Raw genomic sequence first — 14680 nt, forward strand, 5'->3', positions numbered from 1 at the left:
AGTCAATTTTTGAATGAAATGCACGCTAATTACCAAAACGCCACCGTTTCTCCCTAAACCCTAAGCTGCATGCGAAATATTCAGAAAACGTCGCTTGAAACCGACACTATTCTCCAGAAACCGACGTAAATCTCCAGAACGCATGAATCTTCATCTTCTTCATGATGAAGAAGATGAACAGTGGCATGAACATTCATACAAATTTCCAGATTTTTTCAAAGTGCTCAAAATTTCACAAATTTTATACCAAAATGAAGCTTACACAATGAGGAACACGAATCCATAAACAATTCACACTAATTCATCATGAATCTCAAGAATCGAAGGAAAACTTTCTAGATCTACAAACTTGATATCATCATATCTCACTCAATTTTTATCCAAATCGCACGAAATTTATATCAGAATTCTCGCCACAACAAGATCTACAAGATTATGTACATAAAAACAAGAATTAAAAGATGCGAAAATTTGACCTCTTGAAGAACAGTTTATGAATTCTGCAGATCCAAGGCCAAGCAAGCATGCAAATTCACTCCTAACCACTTGTTATGAAGTTTGATGATGAAATTGAGGCTTGGAAACATGTAGATCTTGCTTAAATCTCAAATGCCATGGTTATGTTCTTGAGCTCCACATGCACATTTCTAGTCCAATCTTGAAGATCCAATGCTTGATCTATGCTAAATCCACACCAAGGAACAAGAATATGGAAGAAAATTGGTATGTTATGTGATGAAAATTTGAATTATGATTAGGAGAAAATTTTGGAGGGAAATGAAAACTAGATCTAGAAATGGTGAATTGTGATTAACCTCTCTCAATTCTGTTATGATTAGAGTATATATATGCTCTACTAATCACCTTGTTAATCCATAATTAACTTGGCTAATGAAAATAAGGTGTTTTGCAAAAAATCAAAATTTGCATGGTGCATGTACCAATTACACGTGAACAGTACCCTTGGCTTGATCATTTTCACTTAAAATCCTTTTTTAAACTCAATGGCAATGGTAGAAAGTCCATACAATGCACCATTTTTGAATTTTGCAATTTCCCTCCAAAAAAGGCATGGATATGCAAGTGATTATGTGATGAGATTTTATGTAATGTGATGCATGATTTGGAAATTAGAGGTCAAGAGAAGAATATTGCAAAAAGAACCACTCAATTTGAAGCTTTGGATCAAAAGTTATGCTCATTTGAAGTTCCATGTATACTTGGCAATGATTTGACCATATCTCTTCAACCATTCATCATAAATTCATGATCTTGGACTTTTTGGAAATGGGAGAAAGAGATATTCAACTTTCATGTTGGACAAAATTTCATTTGAAGCTTTTTTGATGATGTAAGATCAAGTTGAATTTGAACCAAAAACTTTCCACTTTTGGAAAGTTTCAATTATAGGTCACTTTCCATTTTTGGCAACTTTTGCCATGACCTCAAATTCTTCAAGATATGCATTTGTAATGATTAATAAGCCCCCTTTGAACATGAATAAGATGTTGAAACTCATTTCTCCACCTCCTAGCCCTCAGTTGACTTTCTGTTGACTTGTATGGTTGACAGAGGACTTGAACATGCACAAATGATTTTGAGCCTCAACCACTTAATGAAATGACTCCAAAATGAAACCCTAGCTTGTACAAGCTCAATATAATGACCATATGATCTCCATCCAAGAAATAAACCCCATCTCCTTGAGAAACCCTGATTGGTAGAATGGCACTGATTAGGGTTGACCAGAGGTCAAAACCCTAATCCCAAGGAACATGATCAGGAACAATGAACCCCTTGAGGATGATAAGACCATGATGGTAGTGACATATCCTTTCTACCAAGATAATACTCAACCTCCTTGAGGAACCAATAAAACCCTAATAGAAGCACAAACCCTCAGATGGCTGGTCAATTCAACAAGACCCTCAGGCATGAATCCCTTGACTTCTCTATCTTCTGATCAAGACTAAGGAGGATGACTTGTTCATTCTCACATGATATGCAATATGAAAATGCTTAATGTCCTACAAAAAGAAATGCAATATGCTAAGCTAGTCCCAAGAGAGGAGGGAAAATTTTGAGGTGTTACACCCATAAATGATGATTTTTCCTATGATAGGCTGATAGCTAGACTGGAAACCATTGGAGATGATAGCCTAGGCCCTCATGAGCACTTCCAAAAAACCTTAGCAGTAAGTAACGTGTCATGGTATGCATACTTTGTTAATTACCTAGTTGCTGATATCGTACCCCCTGATCTTGACTACCACCACAAGAAGAAGTTCTTCAACGATGTGAGAAACTTTTATTGGGACGAACCACTCCTTTTCAAAAGGGGTAAAGATGGCATTTTTCGTCGTTGCGTTCCAGAAGAGGAGGTAAAAAGTATAATTGAGCATTGTCACTCTGCACCCTATGGTGGACATGCGAGCACCTCTAAGACATACGCCAAGATTCTTCAAGCTGGACTATTCTGGCCTACCATGTGGTGCGATGTCCATGCTTGCATTGTCAAATGTGATAGATGCCAACGCACTGGAAACATTTCAAGGCGTGACGAAATGCCTCTAAGAAACATTCAGAAAGTATAACTCTTCGACGTATGGGGTATAGATTTCATGGGACCTTTCCCACTATCCTTAGGAAACAAGTATATCTTAGTGGCTGTGGACTACGTGTCTAAGTGGATTGAAGCTATAGATGCACCCACAAACGATATTAGGGTAGTGATCAAGTTATTTAAGAACTATATATTCCCTAGATTTGGAACACCCTGTTTAGTCATAAGCGATGGAGGATCACACTTCATATCGAGAATATTTGATAAACTTTTAAGAAAATATGGAGTTAGGCATAGAGTAGCAACACCATACCATCCACAGACTAGTGGCCAAATAGAAGTATCCAATAGGGAGATAAAACAAATCCTAGAAAAAACTGTTTCTATATCTAGGAGAGACTGGTCTCAGAAGCTTCAAGAAGCATTATGGGCCTATAGAACCGCTTTCAAAACCCCTATAGGAACAACTCCCTACCAACTAGTTTATGGAAAATCCTGTCACTTACCTTTTGAATTAGAGCATAAGGCCTATTGGGCCATTAAAACTTTGAATTTAGATTACCTGACCGCTGGTGAAAAGCGTATCCTTGACATTCATAAACTAGAAGAACTCAGGGAATCTGCCTACGAGAATGCCAAAATATACAAAGAAAGAACAAAAGCTTGGCACGACAAAAGAATAGTAAAGAAAGATTTCAATATAGGCGACCCTGTTCTCTTGTTCAACTCTAGGTTACGACTTTTCCCTAGGAAGTTGCGCTCAAGATGGACTAGCCCTTTCTGAGATCCAGAGCCGTAGAAATCAAGAACGAAACTTGTAGTCCATTCATGGTAAATGGACAAAGACTGAAGCTATACGAAGGATGAGATATTCCAACAGACTACTCAAGCCACACTTTGATCGATCCACCAATCCCTACTACAGGTGTATAAATTCCGATCGTCAAGCTAATGACGTTAAACAAGTGCTGCTTGGGAGGCAACCCATGGTTTTCTTACCTTGTTTTACTTTTTTGCATTTACTTTATTTTATTTTTAATTTTTAATTTTTATCATATTTTCACCGAGACTAAATATTTGAAATGTTTGTATTTTCAGAATCCCTTTTCCTAACTTTTACAGGATGCAGGACTTCGACGATATGCACGTAGCCTATAGAGATGATGCCCAGAGAGAGTGTTACATAGCTCTTTACCAACGCCCTATGGTGCCCACACGCTACCCAGACCAACACTGCATGGAAGCCTTGGGCATTGAGCCAAGTATCCGATTTCTGAGCCACCAGCTCCATTGGGACGAGTTCGCTGACGACCTGAGCAACACCTATAGGAACTTGACATTGGAGTTCCTCAGTTCATTTGATTATGACCATTACTCTGGACCAGATGGGTATGCTTCCTTCAGGCTCTTTGGAATTGAGTACTCTTTCATCCAGAAGGAGTTCGGTGACCTATTGGGTTTCCAGACCACCCCTGACGCTATCCCTCAGACACCGATGGGATACTTTCTTGGTAAGGAAGTGGAAAAGTTCTGGAGCGATATCTTCGAAGGAGGGAGTCAGGACCCCTCTACTCAGTTGTCCCAGACTATACATAACCCTGCTTTTAGATACTTCCAAATGATACTGGCACACTCCTTCCTGGGAAGACCAGATGCTGAGACGTTACTGAGTGAGGAGGAAATATTCCTATTGTTTTGTGCATCCCAGTCTCGCCCCGTGGCATGTGGGAACTTCCTGTTGTGTGGCCTCAGCGGTGTCTCCAGATCGTCCGAAGGAGTCATTCATGTAGGAGGGATCATCACACAGATTGCCATCGCTCTAGGTCTATCCCGTAAGCTGTTACATCTCAGGACCTACTGTGGGTACACTACTATGGATATCGACTTTTGTTTGACCAGAGGATTGATGAGGAGATCCTCATTCAATCTAAGACAGTTCAGACTACTGATTGACAGCGAGGCGATACACTATTTCACACTGCTGGATCCGACGATGACTAGCGTTCATGACCTAGCGAACTGGAGTTATGCTCAGGAGGGTCAGGGAGAGACTATCGAGGAGCCGAGATCCCCACCTGTTGCTGAGTATACCCCTACACCGCCTTCTCCCGGGATCACTATATTCTCTAATAATTTATCATTGCAGACCCCGGACATCCGCACCCAGATTGCAGAGTGTCGTAGAGAGATTGCAGGGCTTAGGCAGGAGGTAGCCGACCTTACCTTACAGATGGGAGTATCCGATCTCACACACGCTACCGAGGATGACTGTTTATACCAGGAGATCGTCGAGCTTCGTCAGGAGATAGCCATGCTTCGTGGATCTACTCAGGCAGACGAACCCCCTACTATATGATTTTACCATCTCATTTCATTTTGTCTCATTTACGCTTATATTTTTCGCATTTACCTAACTTATTTTATATCTTTTCATTTGGGATATTTTCTTAACTATGTCAGCACATTGATATTTCCAAATCTATATATATATATATATATATATGTTTTATGTTTGTTTATTATATTTATATATTTTTATTATAGTTTAATTATATTAATTGTTTATTTATTTATTAGTCTAATGTTTTATTTTATTTGTATAAAATTATGCAAGCCTTATATCACTAGGAAATACAACGCAAACGCTATCCGGACCCCCCAACCGCAAAAGAGAACGAGAAGCCCATGCCAAATGACCAAAATCCGGCCCAGCCGAATTTAGCCTTGTGGCGCCCGCCATGGATGATGTGGCGCCCGCCACAGCGTCTGTATAAGCTCAGGGCAAACTCACATTCTTCACCATTTTCATACCTTCAAACCTCCAAAACCCATTTTTTCACCTTCCGAAAAATCCCTTGAACCCCACAAAAGCTCCCACCTTTCTCATTTTCACACCATACAAATCATTTTCCCAACTTCCATTTTCGTTTTCATCCGTCAAATATCATAAAAAATACACCTTTTTACATACCCATCTTCATCTTCTTCATCACATTGCAAGAGCTAAATAATGGAGTTCAATGGATTTATTCTTCGAGGAGGGAAACCGGGAGATAGGCAAAGGAAGATTATCGAAAGATTACAAAATCGGGAAATTCTCCCGACAAGGTATGTGGATGAAAATTATCTTTACACTTTGGGTATCTACCATAGCATTTTTTATTTATTAGAAAATTTAGGCTTGCATACTATCTTGTCAAACAAAGAACCTACCTTTGAGCGATTGACAATCGAATTTTTAAGTTCTTTAATCTATATTGTCAATCCTAACACTGCTAGCACAGTTGGTACTGTCCGATTTAGAATGTTTGATGTTGAATATGAATTCAGTACCGATGAACTAGCAGGCCTGTTAGGTATTCCTCATGGGGACGGTGCTATTTGTGAGGCCCCTTTAGATTCAAATTGGTCGATCGAGGTGTTTTCCTTCTGGCAGAGATTGTCAAACACTTCAATAAATTCTTTTGAAGAAATTCTTGCCTCGACCATCCATAACCCGACCATCAGAGTTTTTAGATATCTGTTGGCATGTACTATTTTTGGCCGGGAGAATCCAAATAAGGTCAATGCTCGAGAGCCTCTATTTTTGCAAGGAAGCCTCACAAATAGAAGAATTAACTCGGTCCCGTTTATGCTCACTCATATGGCTTTAACTCTTAATAAAGTGGGACCGATTGTTTTCGGAGGACTCGTCACGTCTATTGCTCGGGCGCTTAACCTGAACAATGAGATAGCTACCCTAGATCCCTTAGCTCCTCGCACAATCAACCTAGACGTACTGATGTACGTGATGAATGGAATTGGACCTATGTTTTAGATGCTCCACCTGTTTTGGGTCCTCTTCCTCCTAATGTTCCTGATGAGGAGGGACACGACACTGATGAAGAATATGATCGGAGAGAGCAATCTCCCGTACCTCATGTGCTCCCCCCATCACCCTTCACCACCACACACCGCACCATCTTCTTCTTTTGCAGGTTCTGCTCCTGGCTTCTATATTACAGAGGAGATGTGGCGTGACCACATGGCTAGAGAGCAAAGGCGTGATGACCTACTCTCTACCATTTAGCAACAACTGGCGGACAACATGAGCTTCATGCAAGAATCGCAGTGGAGGACAGATAGATCCTATGAGACTGTTGTACAGTCCCTGCTTACGATCACAAACCAGCAAGCCCGTCAGCAACAATACCACCGTCAACATACTTCACTAATAGAAGCCACTCAGGGTTCCATTTTAGGCAACCTTCGAGAGGTGAGGACTGCTCAGGATGCCTTACAGGCCAGGATGGATCAAAGAGACCATCGTTGTAGTCGAACCCGTCTTCCACCTCAGGATGGCGAAGGTACCAGTGGTCAACAGTAGGATGTGAGATGACTCTCCCCTTATCTTATTTCGAAACATTGGGGACAATGTTCAATTTAAGTGTGGGAGGAGACTTTATCATTTTCTATTTTTCTTTGCTGTTTTTAGTTAGTTTGTTCATTTTTATTGCTTTTTAGGTGTTTACTTCGTTTCATTTTGCTTTTAGTGTAAGTATTTTAGATAATGCATGAGTCTGACGAGTCACCAGTATAGTGTATCTTTAGTACAGTCTAATCTCCCCATTCCTTTAGCCCTACCAAAATTTTTTTGCAAAAGAAAACGGTGTTATTCTGAAAGTTTTTGGGTTTTTAAGACGGGTTTGAGTAAGGATGCGGTGACTTGGGAGAACTTTTTGAAACATCAGTATTGTTTTAGCACCATAGACTTCATGAATATAGGAATCACTCCCGAAACCCCATATACCATGGCCTTAATCATCATTTCAGTATAAGTCCTCAGTAGTTTATTCCAGCAGTCAGCTCCGGCCTACGCATCCTCTACGTAGGGGACCGATAAACATAAGTGAATGATCCAGTGAAATAAATAAAATAAAAGATATCAAAAAGGCAACTCCGATATAGGTGACCCTCACAATGTCATTTAAACCAAAAAGGTTGTAAAAATTTTCTATAAAAGAAAAAGAAAAAGAAAAACTCACCCACTGTTAGTTGGTTCAGAGGTATCTAGCGCTGAACTCGGTAGGGCGGATTATAATCCGATCCCCCACAACTGCAGTTGGGTTAAATAAAAGGGTTTACACAAATTTATGTGCCAGGAACCCCATGTTTAGATCATAATCACTAACAGGTCACTTTGCTATGAAGCATGTACGGATAACAGGCTTAATGTGATTGCGCCTGAATGAAAAGGACACAAAAAGAGATGAAGAGGCAGGCCTAGGTATTGTGGGATAATATGGGTTGGTTAATATAGGAATGGAGTTTATGTCCGTGTTTACGGATAAGTGTCATCATGATACCCTTAGTTCACTCAGTTAGTACCTATCACTGCATCCCTACTTGAACTTAGAAATCTTCTAGCCCGGATCGCTTGTTGACACCAGTTTTTCTTCTATGAGCTTCTTAGTGTTTTGCTTGAGGACAAGCAAGGGTTTAAGTGTGGGAGAATTTGATGACACTGAAATTCATCGTATTTTCGACTCCGATTTCACATGCATTTTAGTTGTTTTATTATTATTTTGTTATGTTATTACTATGTTTCTCTTTGTTTTCAGGTTTTCAGTCTAATCGGAGCCCCGATCGAGAAAAGGAGTGAAAATGAGCTAAAACCCCTAAAATTCAGCATTTTACACTTGTGGCTCCCACTGTGGCTGGCACCATGGGTCCAGCCATGACGTGTCCTATCTCAACTTCCCTCAATGGCCACGTTCCCCACTACCTCCACTTGGGCGCCACACTTTGCTCTTGTGGCAGGCGCCATGGTGTTATGGCGGGCGCCACAAGAAGAAAACTTTTCCCTCCCAATTTCAAACTGAAGGACATCCTTGTCTTTTCCATTATTTTACTTGCCTATAAATAGAGACTCGAATTCATTTGTTTAATCATCCAAACTTAGAGCAAACTTAGTTTCACTTAGGCATATATTCAGTATTTTAAAGTGGTAATCGCTTCACATTGAGGTGTTACCACAATTGTGTAATCAAGTCTGTGATCGAGTCTGTAATCGAGTTTGGAGCACTTTGGAAGGAAGTTAATCCTGCCGCCATTTTCATTTCCGTTTCGCATTTTATTCAACCCTCCGATTGGAGCAGGTTTTTATTGCTTAACCTTTATCTACTTTATTTTCCCGCACCATCTTTACTTTATTTATTTCCCGCACTCGCACTACTTTTATTTATTTCCCGCACTTGCACTACCTTTATTTATTTCCCGCACTCGCACTACTTTTATTTATTTCCCGCACTCACACTACTTTTATTTATTTCTCGCACTCGCACTACTTTTATTTAATTTAAAATGCACCTTTACTTTACCATGTCTAACTAAATCTATAAAGGTTAGAATGTAAGGATCGTAAGTGAACCGATAATCCGTATAATTGTTCGTAGAAACACTTAAGGGCTATTTTGACTTTCAACTTAAGTTTTCCCGCACTTAATTTCCGTTGGGTAAGATCGAAAGCCGTCCAACGTCTTTTTAAACTTAGTGTTTTTAACTATTTCAAAAACAGCGAAAGCGCTTTGTTTAGTTCATTAGGAGTTTTTAACTTAAGAAGAAAAGTGATTTTAAAACTATTTTCGAACGCGTTTATAAGTTTAGAGTCTGGTTCGTGAGAACCTCTTTTGGTTAAGAAATCCAGGTTAAAATACTTTTCAACTTAGTCAAGATATTATATTTCTTAAAAATAGGTTTACTACTCTAACGCAATGCGCACCTTTTTATAAGTGACAATAAGAAGGTTTGATTAGGGAGTACAACTCGGTTCTGAATACGCGAAAGCGACAGTTCCTGTTAAATTGGTTCTTTTGAAAGTAGGAAACACTGCCCATAAGTAGTTCTACTAGCAAGTACTTGGATTATTAATTGATTATGTGAATTACATTCGAACCTGTCTTTATTAATTGAACTTTATTTAATACTTTACTTTTCATTGCACACTCTAAAAACCCTTATTTCGATTACCTTAGATAAACACCATAACAATAGATAACGATAGATTGACACTTGGTCTCTGTGGATTCGACAATCTTTTATATTACTCTGACGCATTCGTATACTTGCGAAAACCACACATCAAGTTTTTGGCGCCGTTGCCGGGGACCAATTTCGTCAAATTTCGTACCCTGTTGTTATATCGTTTAGACTTAGGTTATTACTCACCGATCAATGCGAAGAGCTCGCAGCACCGAAAGTTTAGTACACCCTCTAGCGGAACCTGAACGTTACGCTCGCGCATGTTTATTCTTCCATAGAATTAGGAGAGTTGTGGCCGAAGATCAAAACCAAAGACCTCTTAAGGATTTCGCCCAACCATCCAACGAAGAACCTAGTTCTAGTATAGTAAACCCAGCCATCCCAGCTAATAATTTCGAACTTAAACCCTCCCTATTGCAACTAGTGCAACAGAGACAATTTGCAGGTCTCGCTACTGAGAACCCAAACCAACATTTAAAAATCTTTCTCCAATTAGCAGACACTTTTAAAACCAATGGAGTTTCCCCTGAGGCAATCCGTTTAAGATTATTCCCTTTTTCCCTCAGAGATAAAGCCCTATCATGGTTAGATTCCCTTCCACCCAATTCCATTACGACTTGGGATAACCTTAGAAGAGTATTCCTTGCTAGATACTTTCCCCCAAGTAAGACCGCCGTTCTTTGAAACCATATAACTAGATTTACCCAGAACCAAGGAAAATCGTTGTTCGAAGCTTGGGAGAGATATAAAGAGTTGTTAAGAGCATGCCCACATCATGGCTTAGAAAATTGGTTAATCATTCAAACCTTCTATAATGGACTTCACTATAACACTAAGATGACCATCGACGCTGCCGCAGGCGACGCTCTGATGAACAAACCTTGTCCTGAAGCTAGTGCCCTCATCGAAGATATGGCTCAAAACCATCAATCATGGGGAGTCGAACGAGCGACAGTTGAGAAGAAGGAAGTCCAAGGAGGAGTACATGAACTAAGCTCTATAGACATGATACAAGCTAAAATGGACGCATTAGCCCTTAAGGTTGAGCATATATGCATAAACCCAAATACTACAGCCGCAGTTTCGTCGGATTGTGAGATATGTGAAACCAAAGGACACCAATCTGCAGATATAGTCTATTAAATGAAACCCAATCTGAGCAAGTGAACTACACCCAAGGGAACCCATATTCGAATACCTATAACCTTGGATGGAGGAATCACCCGAACTTCTCCTATAAAAACAATAACCCTATCCAAAATAATGCACCTCCGAGACAATCATGTTACCAAGCCCGAAGATCAAATCAACCTATGCAACCTGTACCACCAAAGCCGAGCCTTGAGAAAATTATGGAAAACTTTATCACTGCTTAAACCCAACAAAACAAAGAGTTCATAAACCAAAACATTCATGTTAACGAACTGATTACCCAATTAGGGAGTACAACTCGGTTCTGAATACGCGAAAGTGACAGTTCCTGTTAAATTAGTTCTTTTCAAAGTAGGAAACATTGCCCATAAGTAGCTCTATTAGCAAGTACTTGGATTATTAATTGATTATGTGAATTACATTCGAACCTGTCTTTATTAATTGAACTTTATTTAATACTTTACTTTTCATCGCACACTCTAAAAATCCCTATTCGATTACCTTAGATAAACACCATAACAATAGATAACGATAGATTGACACTTGGTCTCTGTGGATTCGACAATCTTTTATATTACTCTGACGCGTCCGTATACTTGCGAAAACCACGCATCAGTCATTCTTCATGTGCTTTCAACAAGTTCAACAATTCCTCTTTCTTGTACATCACAAACCATCAAGTTCAACAATTCCTCTTCCTTATTCACCTGCGTCTGCAATTACGATTTTTCACCATTTTACTATACTCTTTTTGCGATTCACATGCGTTTGTGATTCACTTATGTCTGCGACTCACCTTGCTTGGAGGGGATTTCGCACCTGCAAGAGTCTTTTTATTTTAATTTTAATTTTAAAATTAATGGTTTATTTCTTCGGGTATATTTAATTGTTGAGAGATTAGTTAATAAAATTTTACTATAAAAGTACTCGGTAATCAGATTACCATAAAACTAATTTATATGTAGCCGCTCCAAATTTGTAAGCATAATACTTTGAGATGAATTGCAAGACAAAAAAGATCTTCAATGTTCTTTTATCTTAAACAAAATATTATTTCTACACTTGGAATCCATCCCAACATAATGGTATTGATGTTGTTGTATTTTTAGGAATAACATTTATATGTTGTCAATCAAAGAAAACACTCTATAATTTATTACTTTTCTCGGTTGACAACATTGAGAAATTTATTCTTAAACATGCTGTAAATTGCAAACACATGTATCTTGTGAAAGAATTTGCCATGAAAATATTTTCTCAAGATAATGAAATCTTTGAACAAATATTTGGAATAAATTGCAAGTGCAGAAAAAAAATTCTCTTAATAGGAACATAAAACTTATAAAAAAATTGATACATGCAATCCATTGAACTTGAAAAGAATGCGCGCATAGGATATACAAAAAAATATGAATAACAGAAAAGAGTTATTTTTTTCCAAGATTAACTTGAAAAAATTTGTTGCTCTCTGTTAGATGCCCAAAAGTGCCTATTTGATCTATCAAATATGGGTATCTTTCACTCCTTTTTGTCGAGAAAGTGTTTGAAACCGCCATTGCTTTTGTTGATTTGCAATACAATGTTAAATGATCTTGGTACCTTTAATTTGTGTGTTATTGTGCAGAAATTAGGCATGAAAGAGTAGAAAACAAAGGCACATGAATGATGGCAAAGGAACCAAGAAAGAATGCAAGCATCAGCAAGCTCGCTAGGCGAGTGATGTAGCGAAGTGCTCGCTAGGCGAGCACCCAACGAGCTGCCAGCGAACATTCCCAGAATTTTACAGTAGCAAAATGTCAAAACTCGTTGTGGTGAGGGAAGTAGCGAACACTTCCAGTGGAAAAATCATCAACATTCGCTAGGCGAATATCCAACGAGCTCCCAGCGAGCAATTCCAGTAGCAAAACCATCTAGGCTCGCTGGAGCGAAGGAGGAAGCGTGGGCTTCGCCTAGCGAACTTATGCAAACAGGACTTGGATGATTCTTCTGGGCACTGGTGCCTCAGGTGGCTTATTTTGGGGCTCGCTAGGCGAACCATTCTGCTCGCCTAGCGAGCATGACAGCTCAGGAACCAGTACTATAAGTAGCAGGGGCTACTTTTTAGAAAGGATACTCTGGTGAACTTTCACACTTAGATATTTTTCAGCATTTTCTTGGGATCATATTTTTGTACCTTAGAAACCCATTTTCTCATTTTCTTCATCTCTTAACAATATTCCACAAAAAGAAGGTGGATTCCCATCCAATCTCGATTCTTCGACTCGGATGTTGATCAACCTTCGACCGAAACTTGTTGACCAAGCTACCATGAAAATGAGTGGCTAAGTCCTTCATTTTGTCAAGGTTAGATGTAGATGATCATAAGCTTTGTATGTATATGGGATGATCTTCATTTGTAAACTCTTTGATGATGAATATATGGTGAAAACCTTATTTTATTGATAACTCTTTGTGTTGGTTTATGATCGAGAGATGTTTTCCAACTCTTGACCTAGGTTTTCATCCATTCTTGTTTGTTAGCTAGAGATAGTAATGAATGATTTTGTTCACTAAAAAAGTTAAACCTAAAAGTTGTCATTTTGATAGATTGTGTGAGAGATCAACAATGGATCAAAATGGGAAAACCCACAATGTGTGTTAGAGATAAACACATTGGGAGGACTTTGTGAATGTGTTTATCATCTAAAGGAGTTTATGAGTTTTGTTGATCGAACATATGCATGCAAAGCGATCATCGAACCCTAACTTTGACAATATTTCTCAAATCGTAAAACCAAAACTTTTACCGCAATTTCTTACTTTTTATGCAAGCTACCGTAACCGAAACTAAAAACCCCCTTGTTACTATAAGTTAAGAACTTAATAACTGTCGAACGGCGGCGATATCATACAATCCCTGTGGAGACGATAACAAAAACCCGATACTCTATCCTTGTACCTAACAAAATGGCGTCGTTGCCGAGGAATGTGAATTGATATTGCGAGCATCGCAATAGTTGCTTAATTTTTAACTTCCGAATTTTTGACTTGTGCTTGTTAATTTGTTTGGTTTACTATGCAGCTTTTGTTTTATGCGAGGGCAGGTTCCTGAGGACCAACTTCTTTTTGATCCCGAGATCGAAAGAACCGCAAGGAGACTGAATAGCAGAACGAGACGAAGGAGGCAACAAGCTAGACAACGACAAGAACGAGGAGAAGGTTCTTCTACAACACACACACCACCTTTCATACCTATCATGGATCCACCACAACCACCTCCCATTTCCACACCATGTGTCAACAGTCCGAGGAATACAGCTCAATTTGCCAACCACACGGGAAGGCAAGCCGAGATGAAGACGAGAACTCTTAACTTGCTATATGGAAGTCCATTCACCGGAATGGACCATGAAGACCCCTTTGCTTTTCTCACCAAATTTTACGAGATAGCATTGGCGGCCGGAGTTGATCAAGCTCAAGAGCTACCGTTGTTCAAAAGACTATTTTCTCATGCTTTGCTCGGCAAAGCAAAAGGTTGGTACTTGGATCAAACACCTGCAGTCATGACGGATTGGAACGTGTTGGAAGAGAAGTTCATTGAAAGATTTTTCTCCCACAACCGGTTCATGGAATCCAAAACGGCTATCTCCGTGTTTTCGCAAGGAGCCAACGAATCATTGAATGAGGCATGGGAGAGATTTAAATCCATGCTTCGAAAGTGCAAAGGGCATGGTTTTGATGAATTGACGCAAATCCACATTTTCAAGAATGGCCTTCAACCTAATTGCAAGACTTTGTTGGATGCTACTTCGGGTGGTTCTTTGTTGTCTAAAAGCGCCGACGAAGCTACTGATATCATTAACCCAATGGCTCTAAATGACCTCCAAAGTCAAAGTAGAGGCAACTCTTTGAAGAAACCGGGAGTTCTTGAACTTGGGACAAACGATGCTATTCTTGCCCAAAACA

At 39.4% G+C, this 14680-nt stretch overlaps 1 non-coding gene across 1 annotated transcript; it reads right to left on the minus strand.

Annotated features, from left to right (window-relative positions):
• Nucleotides 1-10258: 10258 nt before the first annotated feature.
• On the minus strand, nt 10259-10365 carry LOC127108722 (small nucleolar RNA R71). The gene has a single exon (XR_007796241.1). It is a non-coding gene; the product is annotated as a small nucleolar RNA R71 (small nucleolar RNA).
• Between the last annotated feature and the right edge of the window lie 4315 nt (nt 10366-14680).

The sequence above is a fragment of the Lathyrus oleraceus genome, chromosome 7 (assembly GCF_024323335.1).
Source record: "Lathyrus oleraceus cultivar Zhongwan6 chromosome 7, CAAS_Psat_ZW6_1.0, whole genome shotgun sequence".
Lineage (NCBI taxonomy): Eukaryota > Viridiplantae > Streptophyta > Magnoliopsida > Fabales > Fabaceae > Lathyrus > Lathyrus oleraceus.